General features: G+C 41.3%; 1 long non-coding RNA gene across 1 annotated transcript; it reads right to left on the reverse strand.

Annotated features, from left to right (window-relative positions):
* Nucleotides 1–5,875: 5,875 nt before the first annotated feature.
* On the reverse strand, nucleotides 5,876–21,758 carry LOC144330989 (uncharacterized). The gene is made up of 2 exons (XR_013397776.1): nucleotides 12,523–21,758; nucleotides 5,876–11,243 (listed from the first exon to the last, which is right to left on the reverse strand). It is a non-coding gene; the product is annotated as an uncharacterized LOC144330989 (long non-coding RNA).
* Nucleotides 21,759–22,015: the final 257 nt, after the last annotated feature.

Consider the following 22,015-nt stretch of genomic DNA (forward strand, 5'->3'; position numbering starts at 1 on the left):
GGCTGTTTCCTACACGAAATCCAAACTAACGGAAGTAAAAGATTTGTCCAAAGCAGTGCACCTTTGAGAACAGGAGATCGTGCTGTCTACGCTATGCAAAAATGCAGCTTACTTTAGTAACTATCATAACCATTAACATGTATTCTTATAAACCTGGTTTTTTAATTAGTTCATATGCAGTTTCCTGTAATCCAGTGTCTCTTCCTGACCTCTCCTCCCATCACCCTTGCCAGCTGGAGCTCACAGACTCAGATCTACTGCCTGCCCCACGCTCTCCTCCCAATCCTAACCCACGTGGAAATCCACTTCATAGATCCTCCTCCTATTCACACTCTTCTGCCGCCCACCTTCACTACCAAGTCCCTACAGGCTTGTGCCCCACAGCTCAGGATGTCAGCACCACGCCCTGGTGTTTTTCCTGCAGCTTTGTGTGTCTTTTTCTGATCTCTCCAGCAATTCCAGATTCCTTGAGGTGGAGACCAGGTCTCAAGAGCAGGGCACAGTTTGAAGCACGTGGCAGATTCTCAAGCAAAAAGAGGAGCTGAAGATGGAACCACTGTGATGGGAAGCTCTGATTCATCAATCGTGAACCACAGCACTCCTCGCTTACTCCATTGTTGACTAATGTTAACAAGGGGTATGGCTTTCAAAAGCAAGAAGTGGAGGAGCAGGCATTAATTCTAAGCCTAGAAAGTGGGAGCAGGAATTCCAGCACTCTGGGAGGCCAAGACGGGCAGATCACCTGATGTCAGGAGTTCGAGACCAGCCTGGCCAACATGGCAAAACCCCTTCTCCATTGAAAATACAAAAATTAGCCAAGGGTAGCAGTGCAGGCCTGTAATCCCAGCTACTCAGGAGGTTGAGGCACAAGAATTTATTGAACCTGGGAGGTGGAGATTGCAGTGAGCCAAGATCATGCCACTGCACTCCAGTTTGGGTGACAGAGTAGAACTTAGTCTCAAAAATAAAAATAAAAAAAGGAATTCCAAATTGTGAGAATGATGATGATGACATGAAATCATTGTTCTTGTTCTGCATCTTTTGTTTATTTGTTTGTTTTTGTTTTGTTTTGTTTTTCAGTAAAATGGCATAGAATTTTATTTTAAGCTCTGGGATACATGTGCAGGAAGTGCAGGTTTGTTACATAGGTAAATGTGTGCCATGGTGGTTTGCCACACCTATCAACCCATCCTCTAGGTATTAAGCCCACATGCATTAGCTATTTATCCTGATGCTCTCCCTCCCACTACCCCACCTCCTGACAGGCCCCAGTGTGTGTTGTCCCCCTCCCTGTGTCCATGTGTTCTCACTTTCAGCTCCCACTTATAAGTGAGAAGATGCGGTGTTTGGTTTTCTGTTCCTGTGTTAGTTTGCTGAGGATAATGGCTTCCAGCTTCATCCATGTCCCTGAAAAGAACATGATCTTGCTTCTTTTAATGGCTGCATAATATTCCATGATGTACATATACCACATTTTCTTTATCCAGTCTATCATTAGTGGGCATTTGGGTTGATTCCATGTCTTTGCTATTGCGAATAGTGCTTCAGTAAACATATGTGTGCATGTATCTTTACAACAGAATGACTTACATTCCTTTGGGTATATACCCAGTAATGGGATTGCTGGGTCAAATGGTATTTCTGATTCTGGGTCTTTCAAGAATGGCCATGCTGTCTTCCACAGTGATTGAACTAATCTACATCCTCATCTATCATTCCGCATCTTGTACACAACGTATCTGGATAATTGACTGCATGTTGCTCTTTGGAAAGAGTTGTGTGGGTGCTGTAAACACACTAACAGTATTGAGGCTATTCTTTACTTATTCCAAATCTTATGCTCTTGGTTTTTCTGGTCAAGTTAAACCTGAGATTTGTTTATTTATTAAATGGTAATCATTTAGGTACTACACCAAGTAGGTAACATTTGCTTTTGTTGTGTTGTAAGTAACAAAATGCCTGATTTAATGTGGCTTAAACACTAAGGGAACCTAACTGTTTCATATAACAAAATGTTCATAGCCAAGGTGGGCAGCTGAAGTAGCAGCTGAATGCTATCAATGTTCTTAGATGCTCTTGGCTTTTGCCTCATGGTCACAAAGTAATAGCCATAGCTCCAGACATCACACCCTCAAACAATATCTCCAAGGCAGGAAAAGGGCCAAGAGTTCCCAAATTTTCTTCTTTTTCATGGAGAAGGCCTTTCCTGTAAGACTTCCCTCAGGGACCTCTGGCCAGAATCAGGTCGTTTGCCCTTCTCAAAGACAAAAAGTGGCAAAGGGGAACAAAATTAGTAGAACTGTCATTGACTAGTCATAGCTCACTCTCTGGGACTGGAGATGCATTATTTTGAATGCATTGTCCCCCTCCCCATATTGGCACAAAACAATGGTACCAATAGAAAGAAAGGAGTTGCAGGGAGATGGCTTGTAGACATGCAGCCAACAATACCTGCTGCAGGTGCTCCTGATCCAATGAAAGCAGACCCAGAACCTATCACCTTTGTGCAGTATCATCCACACCTGAAACACACTAAATGCTAAACATCTCATTACCCACAGTTGAAAGGACTGCAGAAGAGAAAGTTCTACCTTCATCGTCTCCATGAGGCAAGAACTGAACTTTTGACAACAGAGCTCCTGAAACCCAGTAGATTGGACATCATTTACATATGTCATTTATTTCTTCTTAAGACAGAGAAGCTGCACTTTTTCTTCTCCCAGTTGAGGATTCTCATTGACAGAGAAACCCTTCTGAGTCTAGAAGGGTGCCAACAGGTTAGAATGTCAAAGAAATTCATGAACTCATTAGAGTTAAAAGTGTCCTTATGTAAGTTTTCAAAAAGAAGTCATCTTTCATTGTTGACTCGGATTGGAGTTCACAGTAATGGCCACAATGGCTTGTCAGTGACTATATATCAACCATTTGTTAAGCCATGATTTCAACTTGACTTTCTTTTAAATGCCTATCTCTTAATTCAAACAGTGACATTTCCGCTTCCATGTAAATTTACTTTAAATTACATATAACTCTTAGAGAATAGCGGTTCACAATGCTGTTCTTTAAACAAGACTCAGCTTCCTGGAGCTGATTTATAGCTAAGGACACAAAGATCTTTTAGCTAAAGCCACCAGAAAGGAGACCAAAGGGATGCAAGTTGCAGAACGATTCTAGCCCTTCCGTGCCTGTGCCTTCTAGGAGAGACCCTATCTGAATCTTGGCTGCTCTCTGAAAACAAGAGGAAGAGTTTCTGTCCTGAGTCTGTCTACACCGTGTGTCAAACTAACTTAGAGTCCAAGTGTGCGTTAATTGCCTTTGTAACACCAGTGTGCAGCACAGAACCAGGCTTCGCATGAGTTCAGCCAATCTTTTGAAGAATAAATTGAATATGTCTTCATGATTAATCCACCTAGAAGTGACTTTGTGAGGAGAGTCAATTATTTATTTGCCAAATATTAATTTTGAAGTACCAGAGGCCATCACTTGGCGTATGAGATTAAATCAGAGAACCCTCATGCATCTCACCATTTTGGGACATTTGGGGTTCATACAGAGCCTAAAATTCACTGTTCAAGCCCCTAATTCCATAGAGTGCTAACATGCTAAACTTCTCCTTCCTCAAACTTTGCCCAAACAAGCCAATTATCTTTCAGTGGCTATGAACCCAACTTCAATCTGTGATTTTGAAACTTCCAGGATAATGTCCCAGATAAATATTTGTAATATTAGCAGAGATGATTATCTACCAAATTAGGAAATTGTACTGTGCAGTCAATTTATGTAAAAATGATACTTGTTTTCCGGAATCAAAAGTATAAAGTTGACATAACCTAAAAAAAAAAAAAAATTACCAAACAAAGACAAGAAAGCTAAGATGGAAAGAAACAATGCTAATTTCTTTTTTATAGGGGTAACATATACATAACATAAAATTTCCCGTTTTAACCATATTTAAGTGTTTGTTACTATGGCAATAGGTGCATTCACTCTGTTCTGTAGCCACTACCATCTATCTCCGTAACTCTTTTCATCTTGCAAAACTGAAATTCTCTGCCCATTAAACACTAACTCTCTCCCCATTCCTCCTCCCACTGGCCCCTGGCAGCCACCATTCTACTTTCTGTCTCTATGATTTTGGCCACTCTGGATACCTCATATAAGTGGACTCACAGAGTGCGATTTTGTGTGTGGTTTATTTAGCACACCGCCCCCAGGGTTCATCCATGTCATGACATGAGTCAGAGTTTCCTTCTTTTTTTTTTCTTTTTTTGTTTTTTTGAGACGGAGCCTTGCTCTGTCGCCCAGGCTGGAGTGCAGTAGCATGATCTCGGCTCACTGCAAGCTCCGCCTCCCGGGTTCACCCCATTCTCCTGCCTCAACCTCCCGAGTAGCTGGGACTACAGGCGCCTGCCACCATGCCTGGCTAGTTTTTTGTATTTTTAGTAGAGACAGGGTTTCACCATGTTAGCTGGGATGGTCTCGATCTCCTGACCTCATGATCCGCCCACCTCAGCCTCCCAAAGTGCTGGGATCACAGGCATAAGCCACCGCACCTGGACCAGAGTTTCCTTCTTTTCAATGCTGAATAATATTCCGTCGTGTGTACATGTTGCATAGAACCATTCATCCTTCAACAGACACTCGGGTTGTTTCTATGTTTTAGCTACTGTGAATAATGCTGATGTGAACATGGATATACAGATACCTGTTTGAGGCCCTGATTTTACCCTTTTGGTGTATATGCCTAGAAGAATTGCTGGACCACATGGTTGGACTGTGTACTTTCTTGACAGGCCACCATAGTGTTTTCCACAGTGGCCGCACCATTTTACATCCTCACTGGCAACATTCAAGGGTTCCAACACTTGGTATTTCCTGGAGTGTGTTTCCATTTGCTTTTAGAGTAGCCATCCTGATGGGTGCGGAGAGGTATCTTACTGTGATTTTGATTTGTGTTTTCTTAATGATTAGTGATGTTGAGCATGTGCTTGTTGGCCATTGGTGTATCTTCCTTGGAGAAATGTCTACTCAGATCTTTTGCTCATTTTTAATCAGGTTGCTTGGTTTTTTATGTTAATAATACTAATTTCTTAACATACATCAATAATCTAAGGCTGGGTGTGGTGGCTCATGCTTATAATCTCAGCACTTTGGGAGGTCAAGAAGGGAGAATTGCTTGAGGCCGGGAGCTTGAGACCAGCCTGGACCACATAGCAAGATCCCATCTCTACAAAAATAAAAATAAAAAATTAGCTGGGAATGGTGGTGCATGGCTGTAGTTTTAGCTACTTGTTGGAGGAATTGCTTAAGCCTAGGAGGTCAAGGCTGCAATGAGCCATATTCACACCACTACACTCCAGCCTGGGTGACAGAGCAACACCCTGTCGGAAAAAAAAAAAAAAAAAAAAGGAAAAGAAAAAAGAATATATTGTAACATTTCAAGCACTCATTGATATGGGTCAGATGTTTGTCCCCTCCAAGTCTCACGTTGAAATGCAACTCCTAATGTTGGAGATGAAACTTGGGAGGAGGTGTCTGGGTCATGAGGCCAGATCCCTCATGAATGGCTTGGTGCCCTCCTCACAGTAATAAGTGAGTTCTCACTCTGAGTTCCTGGGAGATCTGGTTGTTTAAGAGTGTGGCACCTCCCCCGCTCTTCCTCTCTTGTTCCTGCTCTTGCCAGAGGAGAAGCCGACTCCCCCTTCACCTTCTGCCATGACTGAAAGCTCCCTGAGCCTCCCCAGAAGCTGAGCAGATGCTGGCACCACGTTCCCTGTACAGCCTGCAGAGCCCCGAGCCAATTAAACTTCTTTTCTTTATGAATCACCCGGTCTTAGGTATTTCCTTGTAGCAACGCAAGAACAGACAAACACACTCAGTCTTAAAAGATTTTTATTTTAAAAACTCTCAAAAATATCTTAGATACGAATTATGAAACTTACCTTTATCCAGTGAGAGTTATGTAACTTCAGGCAAATTCAGATGAGGTAATTTAGCGTTCAGTCTACGAAGCGCTCGCATGTAAGGTTACATTTGCGAGACGAGTGTTTGGGACCATAAATGCTTACGGTTGTGACATGGTCACGACCTAACAATGCCATCATAACTTCAGTCCTCTCTCCTGATTTCTCGAGAAGCAGATTTCCAAGAACAAAACCAGGCAGGCTTTTCGCCCATCACCCTAACAATGGTGTTTCTATTCGGTCATCTTTTCCCACTGATGTGGGAAGGTCTGTGCCAATTTACAGAGTCTACCTCCAGGCTGCTTATGTGAGCCGCCCATGGTCAACCAACTAATGAACAGCAGGGTGGACACTTGAACCCTGGACAGCTGGATTGTAAGTTCCCCTCCGCTTCAACTGTATCACCACATGGCCACACTCAAAGCGCACATCATTCCCGCCCACTCCCAACCCGTTAAGTACTGCCCAGGCCAATGCACTAGTCAGGCTTCTGCAGAGAGACAGGTGAACAAGATGCCTACAGAGAGGGAGGGATGGAGACACAGATATTAAGGAATTGTCCTAGGAGATCCCGGGGACTTAGCAGGTCCAAAACCTGTGGGGTGGATGGCAAGCCACAGACCCAGAGGAGACTGAGTTCAAATCCAAGCGCCACCTGCCACAGAATCCTGGCAGGTCAGGGGAGGTCAGCCTTTGTTCTCTTCTGGCCCTCAACTGCTTGGATGAGGCCTGCCCACATTAGGAAGGAAGACTTGCTTCACTCAAAGTGCAGGGATTTGTATGTAAATCTCATCTACAAACACCCTCAGAGCAACATGCAGAATAATGGAATAATAGTGTTCAAAAGTAAGATGTTGCCTTTGCTTAAGCAGATACACTGTGTATGCACCTCACACACACACACAAGCACACCACCCGATTCCAGAAATACGGGCATTTCCTGGCACCAGTTTTAAAACTCTTTTATGAAATTATAGTAATATCAGATAATAGCTTTGTTTGTTTGCTTTAAAATCCTTATTAGCCAAATTGACATTTATGAACCTCTGTCATTCTCCAAAATGTTGAAAATGTTAGTGGTCTGTGAAATTCAAAAATAGTCAAGAGACTCACTATTCTGCAAGACTTCTGCAGGGAACCAGTGTCTCCACTCCTGCTTTTTATGCTGAGTTATTCATGAACTTCATTCCAAAAATACATATAGAATTTGTGTCAGGTGTCAGGCACTGTGCAAGGTATTCATTAAAAACCAGTGGAAAACAAAACAAAACAAAACAAATATCCCAACCCTACTGGACAGTGCAGGCTGTAGGGGTGAGAGGAGACAATCAGGAAACAGATGCATCGTGTAACAGATAGTGACCGGGGCTGCAGAGAATAGAGGGAGAAGGAAAAAGGGGAGGATTTCATATAAGGATCCTAAGAGACCTCCTCGTAAGATGCTGCTCAGGGGGCTTACTCATCCCAGTGAGGATACACACAGCGCACCCCTGCACTGGCACTTACGATTGGAGAGTAGACATCAGGTTGGTGTAAAAATAATGGCAAGACTGCAATTACTTTTGCACCAACCTAATAGGAGAGCAGATGTCATACTCAAAGGTCCAATTAAAGGAAGAACTGGTATAGCTCAGGGCAAAATGAAACATTGAGCATTTTCACTTATTTAGACTAGACAACACAAATAAATTCAACTTAACAAATAAAATAATTCATCTACCTATGAGAACGAATGCCACACAATGGTCACCACACCACAACCAGCATTGCGGATCACTCTCCATTCTTCTGCCTTATTTAAGGGAAGCCAAGGCTTTCCTAGGGAAGACTTATTTTTCCTCCGCAGAAGTTGCAGCACTTTGTCACCTTGCTCCTGACCACCAGGCTGTCAGAGCAAAATCAGAGCTCATCTTGAAAGTATGTTTTGGAAAAAAAAGAAAACACAGAAACATTAATCCAAGCCATCTCCTTATTCTCCTGTGCATGCCTCCATTAAGATAGAGCCTTAGTCCCACCATTGGTACAATGTATTAATTTAAATGGTAAACTGAATGGGATTGCCAGAATTTGGAGACGAATGTCTTCCAACTGGCTCGATCATAGTCAGCTAGGTACTAGCTCATAGTCTATTCAGTAATCTATTTGCTTGTAAAATATTGCTTCCCAAGGACAATATTGGATTTAGTATAAATAAATCCTTATTTTACAAGGCTCAAAATCAGAAAACTCACAGTGATCAGATTGAACTAAATATTTATTCACCTCTAAAACATGCATACAAAGATATCTGTCAATGCCCATTAGAAATACAATATCAAAAAGGCCATGTAAGCTGACAATAATTATCACAGTCTGCATTTAGCCACCCCCAACATCAACTGCTGTAAATTTATTTTTTTAAATGTCAACAGAATGCCACAAATAAATACCATTCTTAAAACTTTTAAGCTGTTTTAATCTTAGATTTGAAACATGCAATCATATTCATGCTTTGTTTCTCCTAGAAGAAAGTATTTGCTTTTGATTGTAGGGCAAATGATCAACACATTACCCATATAACCTGGAAGATTTGAGAAATGATAGGCCAAGGTTTCTTTAATTCATTTAAAAAAAATAAACACTGACTTTTAGTTCAATTGTTCACGATCTGATTACAGTGTGAAACACAAAATAAGGGGAAAACTATCTCAAATATTAATTTATGACATAAATGACAGGATTCAGGATTAGCACAAGAAGTGACAGGTTCACGTACCCTTTGAGCTCCTTTCTCATGGTAGCTAGAGAAGGAAGGTCTGTGCTTTCTGTGCTCCGAGAACTGTCTGCTTAACCTGATGTCCACCGCTCCTTTCCGGGAGGCCTCCCCTCCATGATGCAGAGTGAGGGGTGCCTGCATTAGTCAGGGTGAGATCCATTGCTGTTATTACATTAAGCGAAGGGCTCAGAAATTGTTTTGGAGATGTTCATTCAAGACAAGCCAGTTCTCTTAGAAATGTCACGTTTATCCTGAGTTTTGTTTCCGGAACCTAAACTGTTTGAGAATCTCTCCTTCAAGGTGGCTTTTAAATATTAAAAACAATTGCAATAAAGGAGCACAGAGAGAGAGAGAGAGAGATTTCCTTCTTGCTGCCAGATTTTAGTTGGCTGTACATGCCCATTGTATTACATTAACAATATTTAAATTACAGACTGTTATAGTCGATCCTAAAAGAATGTCATGTTTCCCATTAGGACAGACAAGTCAAGTTTACTAGGCTTTGCTCTTATGTTCAGATACAGAACAGTGAAGAGATATTGCACATTCATATCAGTATTTTAAATAAATTAAAACCTAAGTGATTGTTTTTAACAGTGATCATGGTATTTAATTTTTAAAAATATGAAAAAAAGGCTTCTTAGCTTAAAATGTGACCTATTGCTTCCCTTCTTAACCATCAATGTGAAGTTTTAGAATAAATAGAAACAGAAACACTTACCTTACTGGCTAATGTACAGTGTCAACTCAAATTGCTGGATGCATATCAGAAGTGACAGCAAATGCGTAGAAGAATGAAACTGGGTCCCCATCTCTCAAATTACCAAAATCAGCTCAACATTTATCAAAGACTTAAATCTAAGATCTGAAACCACAAAAATTCTAGACAATAACATTGTAAAAGCTTTTCTGGACATTGGTTTAGGCAAAGAATTAATGACTAAGACCCCAAAAGCAAATACGACAAAAACAAAAGTAAACAAATGAAACCTAATTAAACTAACAAACTTCTGCACAGCAAAAGACATCATCAGCAGAATAAACCCACAAAATATTCACAAACTAAGCATCCAACAAAGGACTAGCATCCAGAATCTACAAGGAACTCAAACAAACAAGAAAAAGAAAATTCCACCAAAAAGTGCGCAAAAGACACAAATAGACATTTCTCAAAAGAAGATATACAGCCAATAAACATATAAAAAATGCTCAACATCCCTAATCATCAGGAAAATGAAAATCAAAACCACAATGAGATACCACGTTACTCCTGCAAGAATGGCCACGATTAAAATATCAAAAAAAAAAAAAAAAAAAAAAACAATAGATGTTGCCATGGATGTGGTGAAGAAGGAAACCTTTACATGCTGGTGGGGATGTAAATCAATACAACTACTATGGAAAACATCATGGAGATTCCTTAAAGAACTAAAAGTAGAACTACCATTCTATCCAGCAATCCTACTGCTGGGTATCTACCCAAAGAAAAAGAAGTCATTCTATGAAAAAGACACTTACACACGCATGTTTATAGCAGCACAATTCACAATAGCAAAGATATGGAGCCAACCTAATTGCCCACTGACCAATGAGTGGATGCAGAAAATGTGGTATATATACACTGTGGAATATTATTCAGCCATTAAATGGAATAAAATGTCTTTTGCAGCAGCTCAGATGGAGCTGGAGGCCATTCCACTATTCTAAGTGAAGTAACTTAGGAATGGAAAACCAAACATCGTATGTTCTCCCTTATAAGTGGGAACTGAGTTATAAGAATGCAAAGACATAAGAATGATATAATGGACTTTGGGGACTCGGCGGGGGGAAGATTGTGGGGGTGAGGGATAAAAGACTACACATCGGGTACAGTGCATACGGCTTGGGTGACAGGTGCACTAAAATCTCAGAAATCACCACTAAAGAACTTATCCATGTAACCAAAACCGCTTGTACCCCAAAAACTATTGATAAAAAGGCATGCCAAGTAAGAAAACAATAAAGTGATGGCAGTTCATACCTGAAAGCTGATAACACAGCTGATGACCACTGGCACCGAGGCTCTGTCCTGGTGACTTCAGAAATTCAAGTGTACGACAGCCACCACCTTGGATAGAAAAATCACAAACTAGGATAGGATATGATATGCACCTGTGAGTGTGTATCTCCTGTGTATTTCAATAAAATATACAATACAACATCAAGACAGTCACACAGATTGGACTGTTGTTCAAGAAGCCAGTGATGGAGAGCTGAGCCCATGAAGACCCAAGGAGCAGCTGTTTTTTCCTTTGAGCCCATTGAAGGGTGAGGATACGATATTTCTGCCACCAATAAATAGTTTGTTGTTCCATGAATATCTTGGAAGCCATTCTGAAACTGATCAGTTCGAGAAAACAAGACAGCGATTACATGTTTTAGGGAGGAAAAGTAAATGCAGTAAGACTCACTCACCCTGTGTCTCGCTCAACCAAAGGATGGATGTGTCTGATGCATAGAGGTGTGGTGGTCTATATTCATTGAGGCTGGTAGGATTGGAAAACAAAACAGCATTCAATTATTGACCCAATTATTTGTGGATGGGGTGGTGATTTCCAGATCTCTTGTTTGTAGAAACACTTTTTTCTATCCCTTTTTGCCTTATTATTAATATTTAATTGATCATTATTATACAGGTCCCACCAAAGTGCAACGAAGGATCATGTGCCATCCGCAGTGTTTGGCATATTTTTTTCTAATTGTCATTATCCCTACAAGTTGACTTATTTTTATGTCACAGATAAGGCAAAGACTCAAAGGAAAGTGACCATGTTTCTAAACTTCACCCAACTAATAAGCATCTGAGCTCGATTCAAACCCAAGTCTGGCTCCACAGCCCAAGCTCTTTATGCAGAAATTATGTTCTATTTTATTTAGAAATATAACACCAGGCCAGGTGGGTGGCTCACACTTAAAATCCCAGCACTTTGGGAGGCCGAGACAGGCACATCACTTGAGATTAGGGGTTTGAGACCAGCCTGGCCAACATGGTGAAACCCAATCTCTACTAAAAATACAAAAATTAGCCAGGTGTGGTGGCGTATCCCTGTAGTTTCAGCTACTTGGGAGGCTGAGGCAAGAGAATCACTTGAACCCAAGAGGTGGAGGTTGCAGTGTGCCAAGATCATGTCACTGTCTGGGTGACAGAGTGAGCCAGCCTGGGCAACAAGTGAGCCAGCCTGGGCAACCAGCTTGGGCGTCCAGCCTGGGTGACACAGTGAGACTCCGTCTCAAAAACAAACAAACAAAAAAAGAAATACAAAACTGACTGCATATCAGGAGGTCCTTAAGAATAACAGCAGAGCCTGTGATGCAGCCCATGGCCCAAGAACCCAGAGAGGCATGGCCCTGCCAGCCCCTGGCCTTGGGACCGTGGACACATCAGCAGATGGCGTCTCTCTCAGGATCCTTGCCCAGCAAGGAGGAACACTACTAGCACTTTCCTCATGAGGGTATTAGGATGATTACATAAATTAGAAATGCTAAAGGGCTTGGCGTGGTGCCTGGCACACAGCACAACACTTAAACAACAACAACAAAATCAGTAAAATAGAAATGTCAGTGCAAGAGACCATGCTCACATTGGGATCATGTTACTGAGACCTAGTATTTGCCAGTATGAAGCTTCTTTAGGAGAAGATCCCCAGACTGACCAATAGGATTCTGAGTTATGTCATATCAGGATCTATCCAGGACTTGCTGGATGTAATTAGTAAAGGTGATCAACTTGGGAGAACAAAAGGTTGTTCATGGACATTCTTTTACCTTCTTTAATAGATAAAGCCTTGTGTTCCTCAGTGCACCCACGGATCTCTTGTGAAAGGAGACTTTAAGGATATAAATTCTTTTCTGGATGAAGCATGACTGATTTTTAGAAAAAAGTTTCAATGATCTAAAGATCAAACATTCATGGTATTCTTGTTCAACAAAGTAGATGCTGAGATTCAGTGAAGAGGTGTCGTTGGAAGTTCCTCTTTATTGCTATATTATTTTAAATAGTTTTAATAAGAAAATTTGAGGAAACTGCAGTAGTCAAATGAGTCAAAATGCCCCAGTCTTCTGAAGATTAGGAAATCCATGATTCAGGAAAAATAGTGGTGCTGATTATTCTCCAGTGGTTTTGGTTCAGCAGTTAATTCCATTTCTCACTGCGATTAAAACAGATAAAGCTGATGACATGTGCTTTGCATGCCAACAATCTCAACCTAAGTAAAAAAACCCAAAATTAATAAACAGCAACGTTCCAGTGTCCTTCACGACAACACTGAAGCCAGCGCCCTCCTTTAATGGTAACACTGACTGCTCCTAAGTCTTGGAATATCTTATTTATTTATTTGTTTGTTTGTTTATTTATTTATTTTTGTAAGTTTGAGTCAAGTCATCCATTTACACATCTGTAAGGGACTTTTCCTTTCCTTCCACCTCAGTATTTATGGGCCTAATTTATCTATAAACATAGGGACTTCATGTCCAGAGAGAACTCCCAGCACCAAAAGATATTCATCGGGATTCAGCATCATCTTAGGGAGCTCATTCAAAGAGTTCGGAGTTGTCATTAACTCATTCCCTCTCCACAGCAAACACTGTCTTCATTCGAGGAAGAGAAACACTTAGGACTGAGTAATGATGGTTATGAAAAATAAAGCAGTATCCTTATGTATTCGTCTGCTCTCATGCTGCTAATAAAGACAGACCCAAGACCAGGTAATTTATAAAGGAAAGAGGTTTAATGGACTCACAGTTCCACGTGGGTGGGGAGGCCTCATGATCATGGCGGAAGGCGAATGAGGAGCAAAGTCACATCTTACGTGGCTGCAGGCAAGAGAGCATGTGCAGGGGACGTCCCCTTTACAAAACCATCAGATCTCGTGAGACTTACTATTACAAGAACAGCACGGGGGAAAAAAATAAAGCCCCCATTTTTCAATTACCTCCCACCAGGTCCCTCCCATGATATGTGGAGATTATTGCAATTCTAGGTGAGATTTGGGTGGTGACACAGGTCCAAACCATATGACCTCATGTACCACAACACCCTCAGTCAGGAATCTTAAATACCAACTTCTTAAGGTAGTTTTTAACCCGATGTTTTATATTCCTTGACACCACATCCTTCACTGCCAGGTAATGTCAACCCAGTATTTTTAAAGCAATTCATCTAAGTCAAGCTTCATGAAAACAACAACTATAATGGAACAATTGCTTTCTAGTACTCAATAGAATATGAACTATAAAGATAGAATCTGATCCCATTCACTCTGTTTCTTTCAGTAAAGGATCAGTGAGAACCCTTCTCTTCTGGTCAGCCAGGAATGCTCTCTGCTGACGACATTTTTGCCTAAGTCCCACTGAATTCTCAGACTTCCTCCACCTGGAAATATCTGCTTCTCCTTTCAAGATCTTTATTTCAAAACTTAATTGTTGCTTACAAACTTATTCAAGGTGTGGTCTGCATATCCAGGGACGAATGCTGAGCTGCATAACTCCCCTGCAGGCCCCGAGTAGTTTTGGAGTTATGCTTCTCTAACCTGGGCATACTTGTCCCTGTAGGGGGTTTGTTTTCATCTCTCTACCATGGCAATAAGGGTGGCGTTTCAGGCTCACTTTTACTAGGAAATCACTTTCTAGCTAGAAGAGGAACGGAAAATCCTTCGTTTGAGTAGCGCCATGGTGTGCCTTCTGTGATAACGTTAGACTCTTCTGTCTGCTTCACACACACACATATACACTCATACACACACACACACGCACACATATACACTCATACACACACACACATACACACACACACACACTCTCACACACCCACATACACACTCACACACACTCTCACACACACACTCATACACACACACACACACTCTCACACCAGTACTACCAGGAACATTTAATCATTTCAAGCTCAATGTCACACGGGTTAAACATTGTTAGAAAACGTCTCAGACTCCATGATTACCTTTACATATTGGCTGACCAGATGTATAATGGGAAGCATCCAGTGGAGGATTTTATGTGACATTATTGCCTTAGCATCGTAAAAGAGAGTTTCAACCTACACCATGATGGATAGCTCTTTGTTTTTGCATAGTGCAACACCATCTGTGCTGGGAAATGGTCCACTTCAGAGAATTTTTTAGCAAATTTGAAATGTAAGATTTTGAAGAAAAACATTGTTCTGCTTTTACAAATGACTCACACTGTGCATTCATTATAAAAAAGCTGTGGCAGTGTAAGGTACTTCCTGCTAAAGGAAAACATTTTGTATGAATATATTATCTTATAAACACTTAAGCAAGGATGACCCATTTTGTTCCCAAAGCAAATATTTTGATGCATAAGATACGGAAGTACACAGTCTCTAGCCTTCAATGTTCCTGTTTGAATTTGATAGTTTATAGGGTACCCATGTTTCCACAGCATACAGAATGTGTGACATATATTCTTCTAGTTTGGTTTGCACATATTTCCCTTCTAAAGAGAGGAATACTTGTTGGAGAAGTGTCTTAAAATGCATGTTTTATTCTTATTTAGGCATGGTGAAGCCAATATATCAGGAGACAACCATCATTTAAAAGGTGGCTTGTTACTTTCAGTGTCCAAGAGGAAGGTGCACACCAAGCCTGGTATGAGGGCACCTGGGGAAGCACTAGGGTGGGTCAGGAGGCAGAAGGGGTTGGGGGAAAACGTGGGCTGGAGCCTCCCTTGTGGTTTCCCTGGGAAGAAACGGAGAGGCAGAGTGACGGGCTTGAGTGACAGGCTTGGGGGTGGCTGGTTTGAATCTGTTTGGAGACTCTGGACACAGTAGCTATCCCTAGTTGTCTGGCACCAGGCACTGGGGTGCAGGGCAGGTGGGTCGCGGCCCTGGAGTGTAAGAGCCAGTGAAAGAGGTGGTTGGCGGTATTGCCTCTGAATTGGTTGGTTTGCATCTGAAAGGTGAGTTGTTTGCTCTCCAGGAGTGAGTAACCCTGGGAGGGGTGTCCTTCCAGGGTCCACAGACCCCAAGATGTTAAAGCATCACAATAAAAAGGTGCATTTAATACAAGAAGGACGAGCACATGAGCTGGCATCTATGGTTGTCATATCCCTTCGTAGCCTCGGATAATAAGTCTTCAAGAAAGGAGGAGAAAATGGATTTCAGTGAAGGGTAAATATGCGTGAACAATACACAAGCTCATAGCTAGGGAGATGCAGGAGGAGGAAAACCTGGAAGAAAGAGCAGTTCAGAGAGTAGAAGTGTCCCTAATAATATGACAGGCTAGGATCTTTCAGGCTCTGGAATATCCACCTAGCTTCAGAACCAAAAGTACCAAATATTGAGAAATTAAAAATATATATTTTTCTTAACCATTTCATAAGAATAAAAGAAGGGCCCGGGCACTGTGGCTCATGCCTGTAATCCCAGCACTTTGGGAGGCCGAGGCAGGCAGATCACGAGGTCAGGAGTTCAAGACCAGCCTGACAAAAACATGGTGAAACCCTATTTCTACTAAACAAACAAACAAACAAAAATTTGCCAGGCGTGGTGGTGCCCATCTGTAATCCCAGCTACTCAGGAGGCTGAGTCAGGAGAATCGCCTGAACCTGGGAGGCAAAAGTTGCAGTGAGCCGAGACTGTGCCACTGCACTCCAGCTTGGGTGACAGAGTGAGACTCCACCAAAAAAAAAGTAAAGGTAGATCATGAATAAAAGATTGGCAGCCAAATACCCTCTGTTTAAATAGAGATAAGCCTGAAATTGTGGTTTATTATAAATGCTTCATGTATCAGAATTGAGATGCTGTAGAATAACTCTTCTAGAATTGCCAATTTAGATTCATAATTTGTGTCCAGAGTCCACGATGAACCTGCCTGGGGGGATGGAAGGGGCGCAAGGACCTGGCCCTGGAACCAGAGAGCACGCAGGCTTTCATCCTGGCCCCTCCAGCACCACCATGTGACCATTTGAAAGTCACTCACCTCCCTGAGCCTCAGCAACAGCACGTGGACCCAGAAGGCCAACCTTTTAAGACCCTTATGAGGCTTAAATGAGATCACACACATAAATCCTGCAGACCATGCCTTGCACCCAGAGTGTGCCTCCACAAGCTTCAGCTCTGTCCATATGACAAAAATATAATCCTATAATCCTCACAAAATTACCCATGTCTTTTTAACTATAAACCTGATACGTTTCTCAGGTGATAAGCAGATTAACCTAGCAAAAAAAGGGGTCACGGTAAAGGTCAATGGACTAGCCCAAATTCAAAGCCAGTGGGGCTACAAGACATGAACTCCCTAAGGAGAAGAGCAGTTACAATGTGTATGCCTCTGTGCAAGTCATTTTACGCATAGTGAACTCAACAAATTGGTTACTGTGGAAGGAAATCTGGATACTTCTAAAAACCAAAAAAACAAACACAAATAAAATGTGAGAGATGGCACCAGAAATCATCTGTGTGTTTGGCTGCTGATGTGGTTTGGCTGTGTCCCCACCCAAATCACATCTTGAATTGTAGCTCTCATAATTTCCATGTGTTGTGGGAGGAACCAGTGGGAGATAATTGAATCACGGAGGGCACTTTCTCCCATTATATTCTCATGGCAGTGAATACGTCTCATGAAATCTGATGGTTTGATAAGGGGTTTCCCCTTTCATTTGGTTCTCATTCTCTCTTGTCTGCCACCATGTAAGATGTGCCTTTAGCCTTCCACCACGATTGTGAGGCTTCCCCAGCCACATGGAACTGTGAGTCCATTAAACCTCTTTTTCTTTATGTTACCCAGCCTCAAGTATGTCTTCATCAGCAGTGTGAAAATGGACTGATACAGCTGCCTAAATGTAAAGATATGTTCACTAGACTTTATAGAGAGGCAGAAACAAATTCAAATTAGCTAAAAGAAATTTTCTGCTCATTCATGAAGTCAAAGAAATTCTCCAGTTCTCTGAGGACCATGAAACCAGGATGAATTGTTCCTTTTCATGATAATTTTCTAAAATTGGCCATTTTATATTAATATAAAATACATGTTTAACATTTTAACATCTCCATCTCAGGATGCATCTTACAATCGGAGACTTCTTTCTTTCTGACTGATAGATAAAATAGTGTGTCAAAGTAGATAGAATTTAAGATTCAATTAAAAACTGTTTTACTGGTATAACCCATAAATGAACAAAGACAAATGAAAAGTAATGCCAAGTAGGGCCAGGTGCAGTTGCTCACACCTATAATCCCAGCACTTTGGGAGACTGAGGTGGGTGGATCACCCGAGGTCAGGAGTTCAAGACCAGCCTAACCAACATGGAGAAACTATGTTTCTACTAAAAATACAAAATTAGCCAGGCGTGGTGGCACATTCCTGTAGTACTAGCTACTCGGGAGGCTGAGGCAGGAGAATCGCTTGAACCCAGGAGGCGGAGATTGTGGTGGGCTGAGATCATGGCATTGCAGTCCAGCCTGGGCAACAAGAGTGAAACTTCATCTCCAAAAAAAAGAAAAGAAAAAAGAGAAGTAAAGTAATGCAAAATCAATGGAAACTGCAGCCAAATTTCCTTAGAAAGCTATTACTGTCATAGGTTTAAAAAAGAAAGTGATCCAGTCAAAAAGAAAGAGGAGCAAAACAGGAGAACTTATGTCAAGACGTATTACAAACACTAAAATAACCAAGGGGTTGTGGTATTGGAGAAAGGATAGACACACTGATCAATGGTAGACAGTACAAAAACAGACTCACACTTAAAACAATCAATTTTTAACAGAGATGCAAAGGCATTTGATAGAAAAAGGACAGTCATTACAAGAAATGGTTCTGGAACATGGCAGCATGTGCATTGCATATAAAAGGAAAGAAAGAAAAGAAAGAAGGAAAGAAAGAAAGAAGAAAAGGAAGAAAAGAAAGAAAAGAATGAAAGAAGGAAAGAAAGAAAGAGGCAGGCACAGTGGCTCACGCCTATAATCCCAGCACTTTGGGAGGCTGAGGCAGGTGGATCACGAGGTCAGGAGATCGAGACCATCCAGGCTAACACAATGAAACCTCATCTCTACTAAAAATACAAAAAAATTAGATGGGCGTAGTGGCGGGCGCCTGTAGTCCCAGATACTCAGGAGGCTGAGGCAGGAGAATGGCATGAACCCGGGAGGTGGAGCTTGCAGTGAGCCAAGATTGCACCACTGCACTCCAGCCTGGGCAACAGAGCCAGACTCCATCAAAAAAAGAAAGAAAGAAAAGAAAGAAAAGAAAGAAAAAAGAAAGAAAGAAAGAAAGAGAGAGAAAGAAAGAGAGAGAAAGGAGGGAGGGAGGGAGGGAGGCAAGGAAGGAAGGAAGGAGAAAAGAAAGAAGAAAGGGAGGAAGGAAGGAAAGAAGAAAGGGAGGAAGGAAGGAAGGAAGATAGAGAGAAACTAACCCTTACCTCACACTGTATACAAAAATTAACTATGGAATTGGGTTAGGCAAAAACTTCTTAAATATGACACCCAAAACACCGTCATAAATGTTTTATGTTAAATTAAATTTCATCAAAATTCAAAAGTGTTTTAAATCTTCAATCTAAAGACTGGTAGAAATTATGTGCAAAACATACATCTGACAAAGGCATCTTATCTACAATTTACAAACTAGTCTTACTTTTAATCATGCAAAGTCTCAGGATACAAAATTAATGGGCAAAAATCACAGGCATTCTTATACACCAGTAACAGACAAACAGAGAGCCAAATCATGAATGAACTTCCATTCACAATTGCTTCAAAGAGAATAAAATACCTAAGAATCCAACTTACAAGGGATGTAAAGGATCTCTTCGAGGAGAACTACAAACCACTGCTCAGTGAAATAAAATAGGACACAAACAAATTGAAGAACATACCATGCTCATGGATAGGAAGAATCAATATCATGAAAATGGCCATACTGCCCAAGGTAATTTATAGATAGATTCAACGCCATCCCCATCAAGCTACCAATGAGTTTCTTCACAGAATTGAAAAAAACTGCTTTAAAGTTCATATGGAACCAAAAAAGAGCCCGCATCTCCAAGACAATCCTAAGTCAAAAAGAACAAAGCTGGAGGCATCATGCTACCTGACTTCAAACTATACTACAAGGCTACAGTAACCAAAACAGCATGATACTGGTACCAAAACAGAGATATAGACCAGTGGAACAGAACAAAGTCCTCAGAAATAATACCATACAACTACAGCCATCTGATCTTTGACAAACCTGAGAAAAACAAGAAATGGGGAAAGGATTCCCTATTTAATAAATGGTGCTGGGAAAATTGGCTAGCCATAAGTAGAAAGCTGAAACTGGATCCTTTCCTTACTCCTTACATGAAAATTAATTCAAGATGGATTAGAGACTTAAATGTTAGACCTAATACCATAAAAATCCTAGAAGAAAACCCAGGTAATACCATTCAGGACATAGGCACGGGCAAGGACTTCATGTCTAAAATACCAAAAGCAACAGCAACAAAAGCCAAGATTGACAAATGGGATCTAATTAAACTAAAGAGCTTCTGCACAGCAAAAGAAACTACCATCAGAGTGAACAGGCAACCTACAGAATGGGAGAAAATTTTTGCAATCTACTCATCTGACAAAGGGCTAATATCCAGAACCTACAAAGAACTCAAACAAATTTACAAGAAAAAAACAAACAACCCCATCAAAAAGTGGGCAAAGGATATGAACAGATATTTCTCAAAATAAGACATGCATACAGCCAACAGACACATGAAAAAATGCTCATCATCACTGGCCATCAGAGAAATGCAAATCAAAACCACAGTGAGATATCATCTCACGCCAGTTAGAATGGCAATCATTAAAAAGTCAGGAAACAACAGGTGCTGGAGAGGATGTGGAGAAATAGGAACACTTTTACACTGTTGGTGGGATTGTAAACTAGTTCAACCATTGTGGAAAACAGTATGGCGATTCCTCAAGGATCTAGAACTAGAAATACCATATGACCCAGCCATCCCATTACTGGGTATATACCCAAAGGATTATAAATTATGCTGCTATAAAGACACATGCACTCGTATGTTTATTGTGGCACTATTCACAATAGCAAAGACTTAGAACCAACCCAAATGTCCATCAGTGACAGACTGGATTAAGAAAATGTGGCACATATACACCATGGAATACTATGCAGCCATAAAAAAGGATGAGGTTGTGTCCTTTGTAGGGACATGGATGCAGCTGTTAACCATCATTCTCAGCAAACTATCGCAAGAACAGAAAACAAAACACCGCATGTTCTCACTCATAGGTGGGAATTGAACAATGAGATCACCTGGACTCGGGAAGGGGAATATCACACACTGGGGCCTATTATGGGGAGGGAGGAGGGATGACATTGGGAGTTATACCTGATGGGTGCTGACGAGTTGATGGGTGCAGCACACCAACACGGCACATGTATACATATGTAACAAACCTGCCCATTGTGCACATGTACCCTAGAACTTAAAGTATAATAATAAAAAAAAATAAAATAAAAAAATAAATAAAAGAAAACAAACATTCCAAGTCAAAAATGGGTCAACAATTTGGACAGACACTTCTCTAAAGATGACACACAGATGGCAATAAGCACATGGAAATGTGCTGAATATCAGAGTAATTAGGGAGATGCAATTGAAAGCCAGTGTGAGATACCAGCACACACACACGCATATCAAAAGGTGACCCTACCAAGTGTTGGTGAGAATGTAAAACACCTGGAACTCTCAGATACTGCTGGTGGAAATGTAAAATGGTACAACAAGTTTGGAAAACAGTTTGGACATTTCCTTACAAATTACAAATATACTTTCCATTGAACCCCATCATTTCCCTCCTAGGTATTTCTGTAAAAGAAATGATAGCACCTGGGCAGACAGGTGCATGCCTGTAATCCCAGTGCTTTGGGAGACCAAGGCAGGAGGTCTGCTTGAGCCCAGAAGTTTGAGAACAGCCTGGGCAACAGAGGGAGATCCTACCTCTACAAAAAAAAAAAAAAAAATTAAAAAACAAATAGCCAGGCATGGTGGTATGTGTCTGCAGTCCCAGTTACTAGGGAGGTGTAGGAAAACTGCTTGATCCTGGGAGGTCTGCTTGAGCCCAGGAGGTCAAGGCTGCAGTGAGCCATAATTGCACCACTGCATTCTAGCCTGAGCAGCAGAGCAAGATCCTGTCTCAAAAGAAAGAAAAAGAAAGGAAGGAAGGAAGGAAGGAAGGAAGGAAGGAAGGAAGGAAGGAAGGAAGGAAGGAGAGAGAAGGAAGGAG

Source organism: Macaca mulatta, chromosome 9 (assembly GCF_049350105.2).
Source record: "Macaca mulatta isolate MMU2019108-1 chromosome 9, T2T-MMU8v2.0, whole genome shotgun sequence".
Taxonomy (NCBI): Eukaryota; Metazoa; Chordata; class Mammalia; order Primates; family Cercopithecidae; genus Macaca; species Macaca mulatta.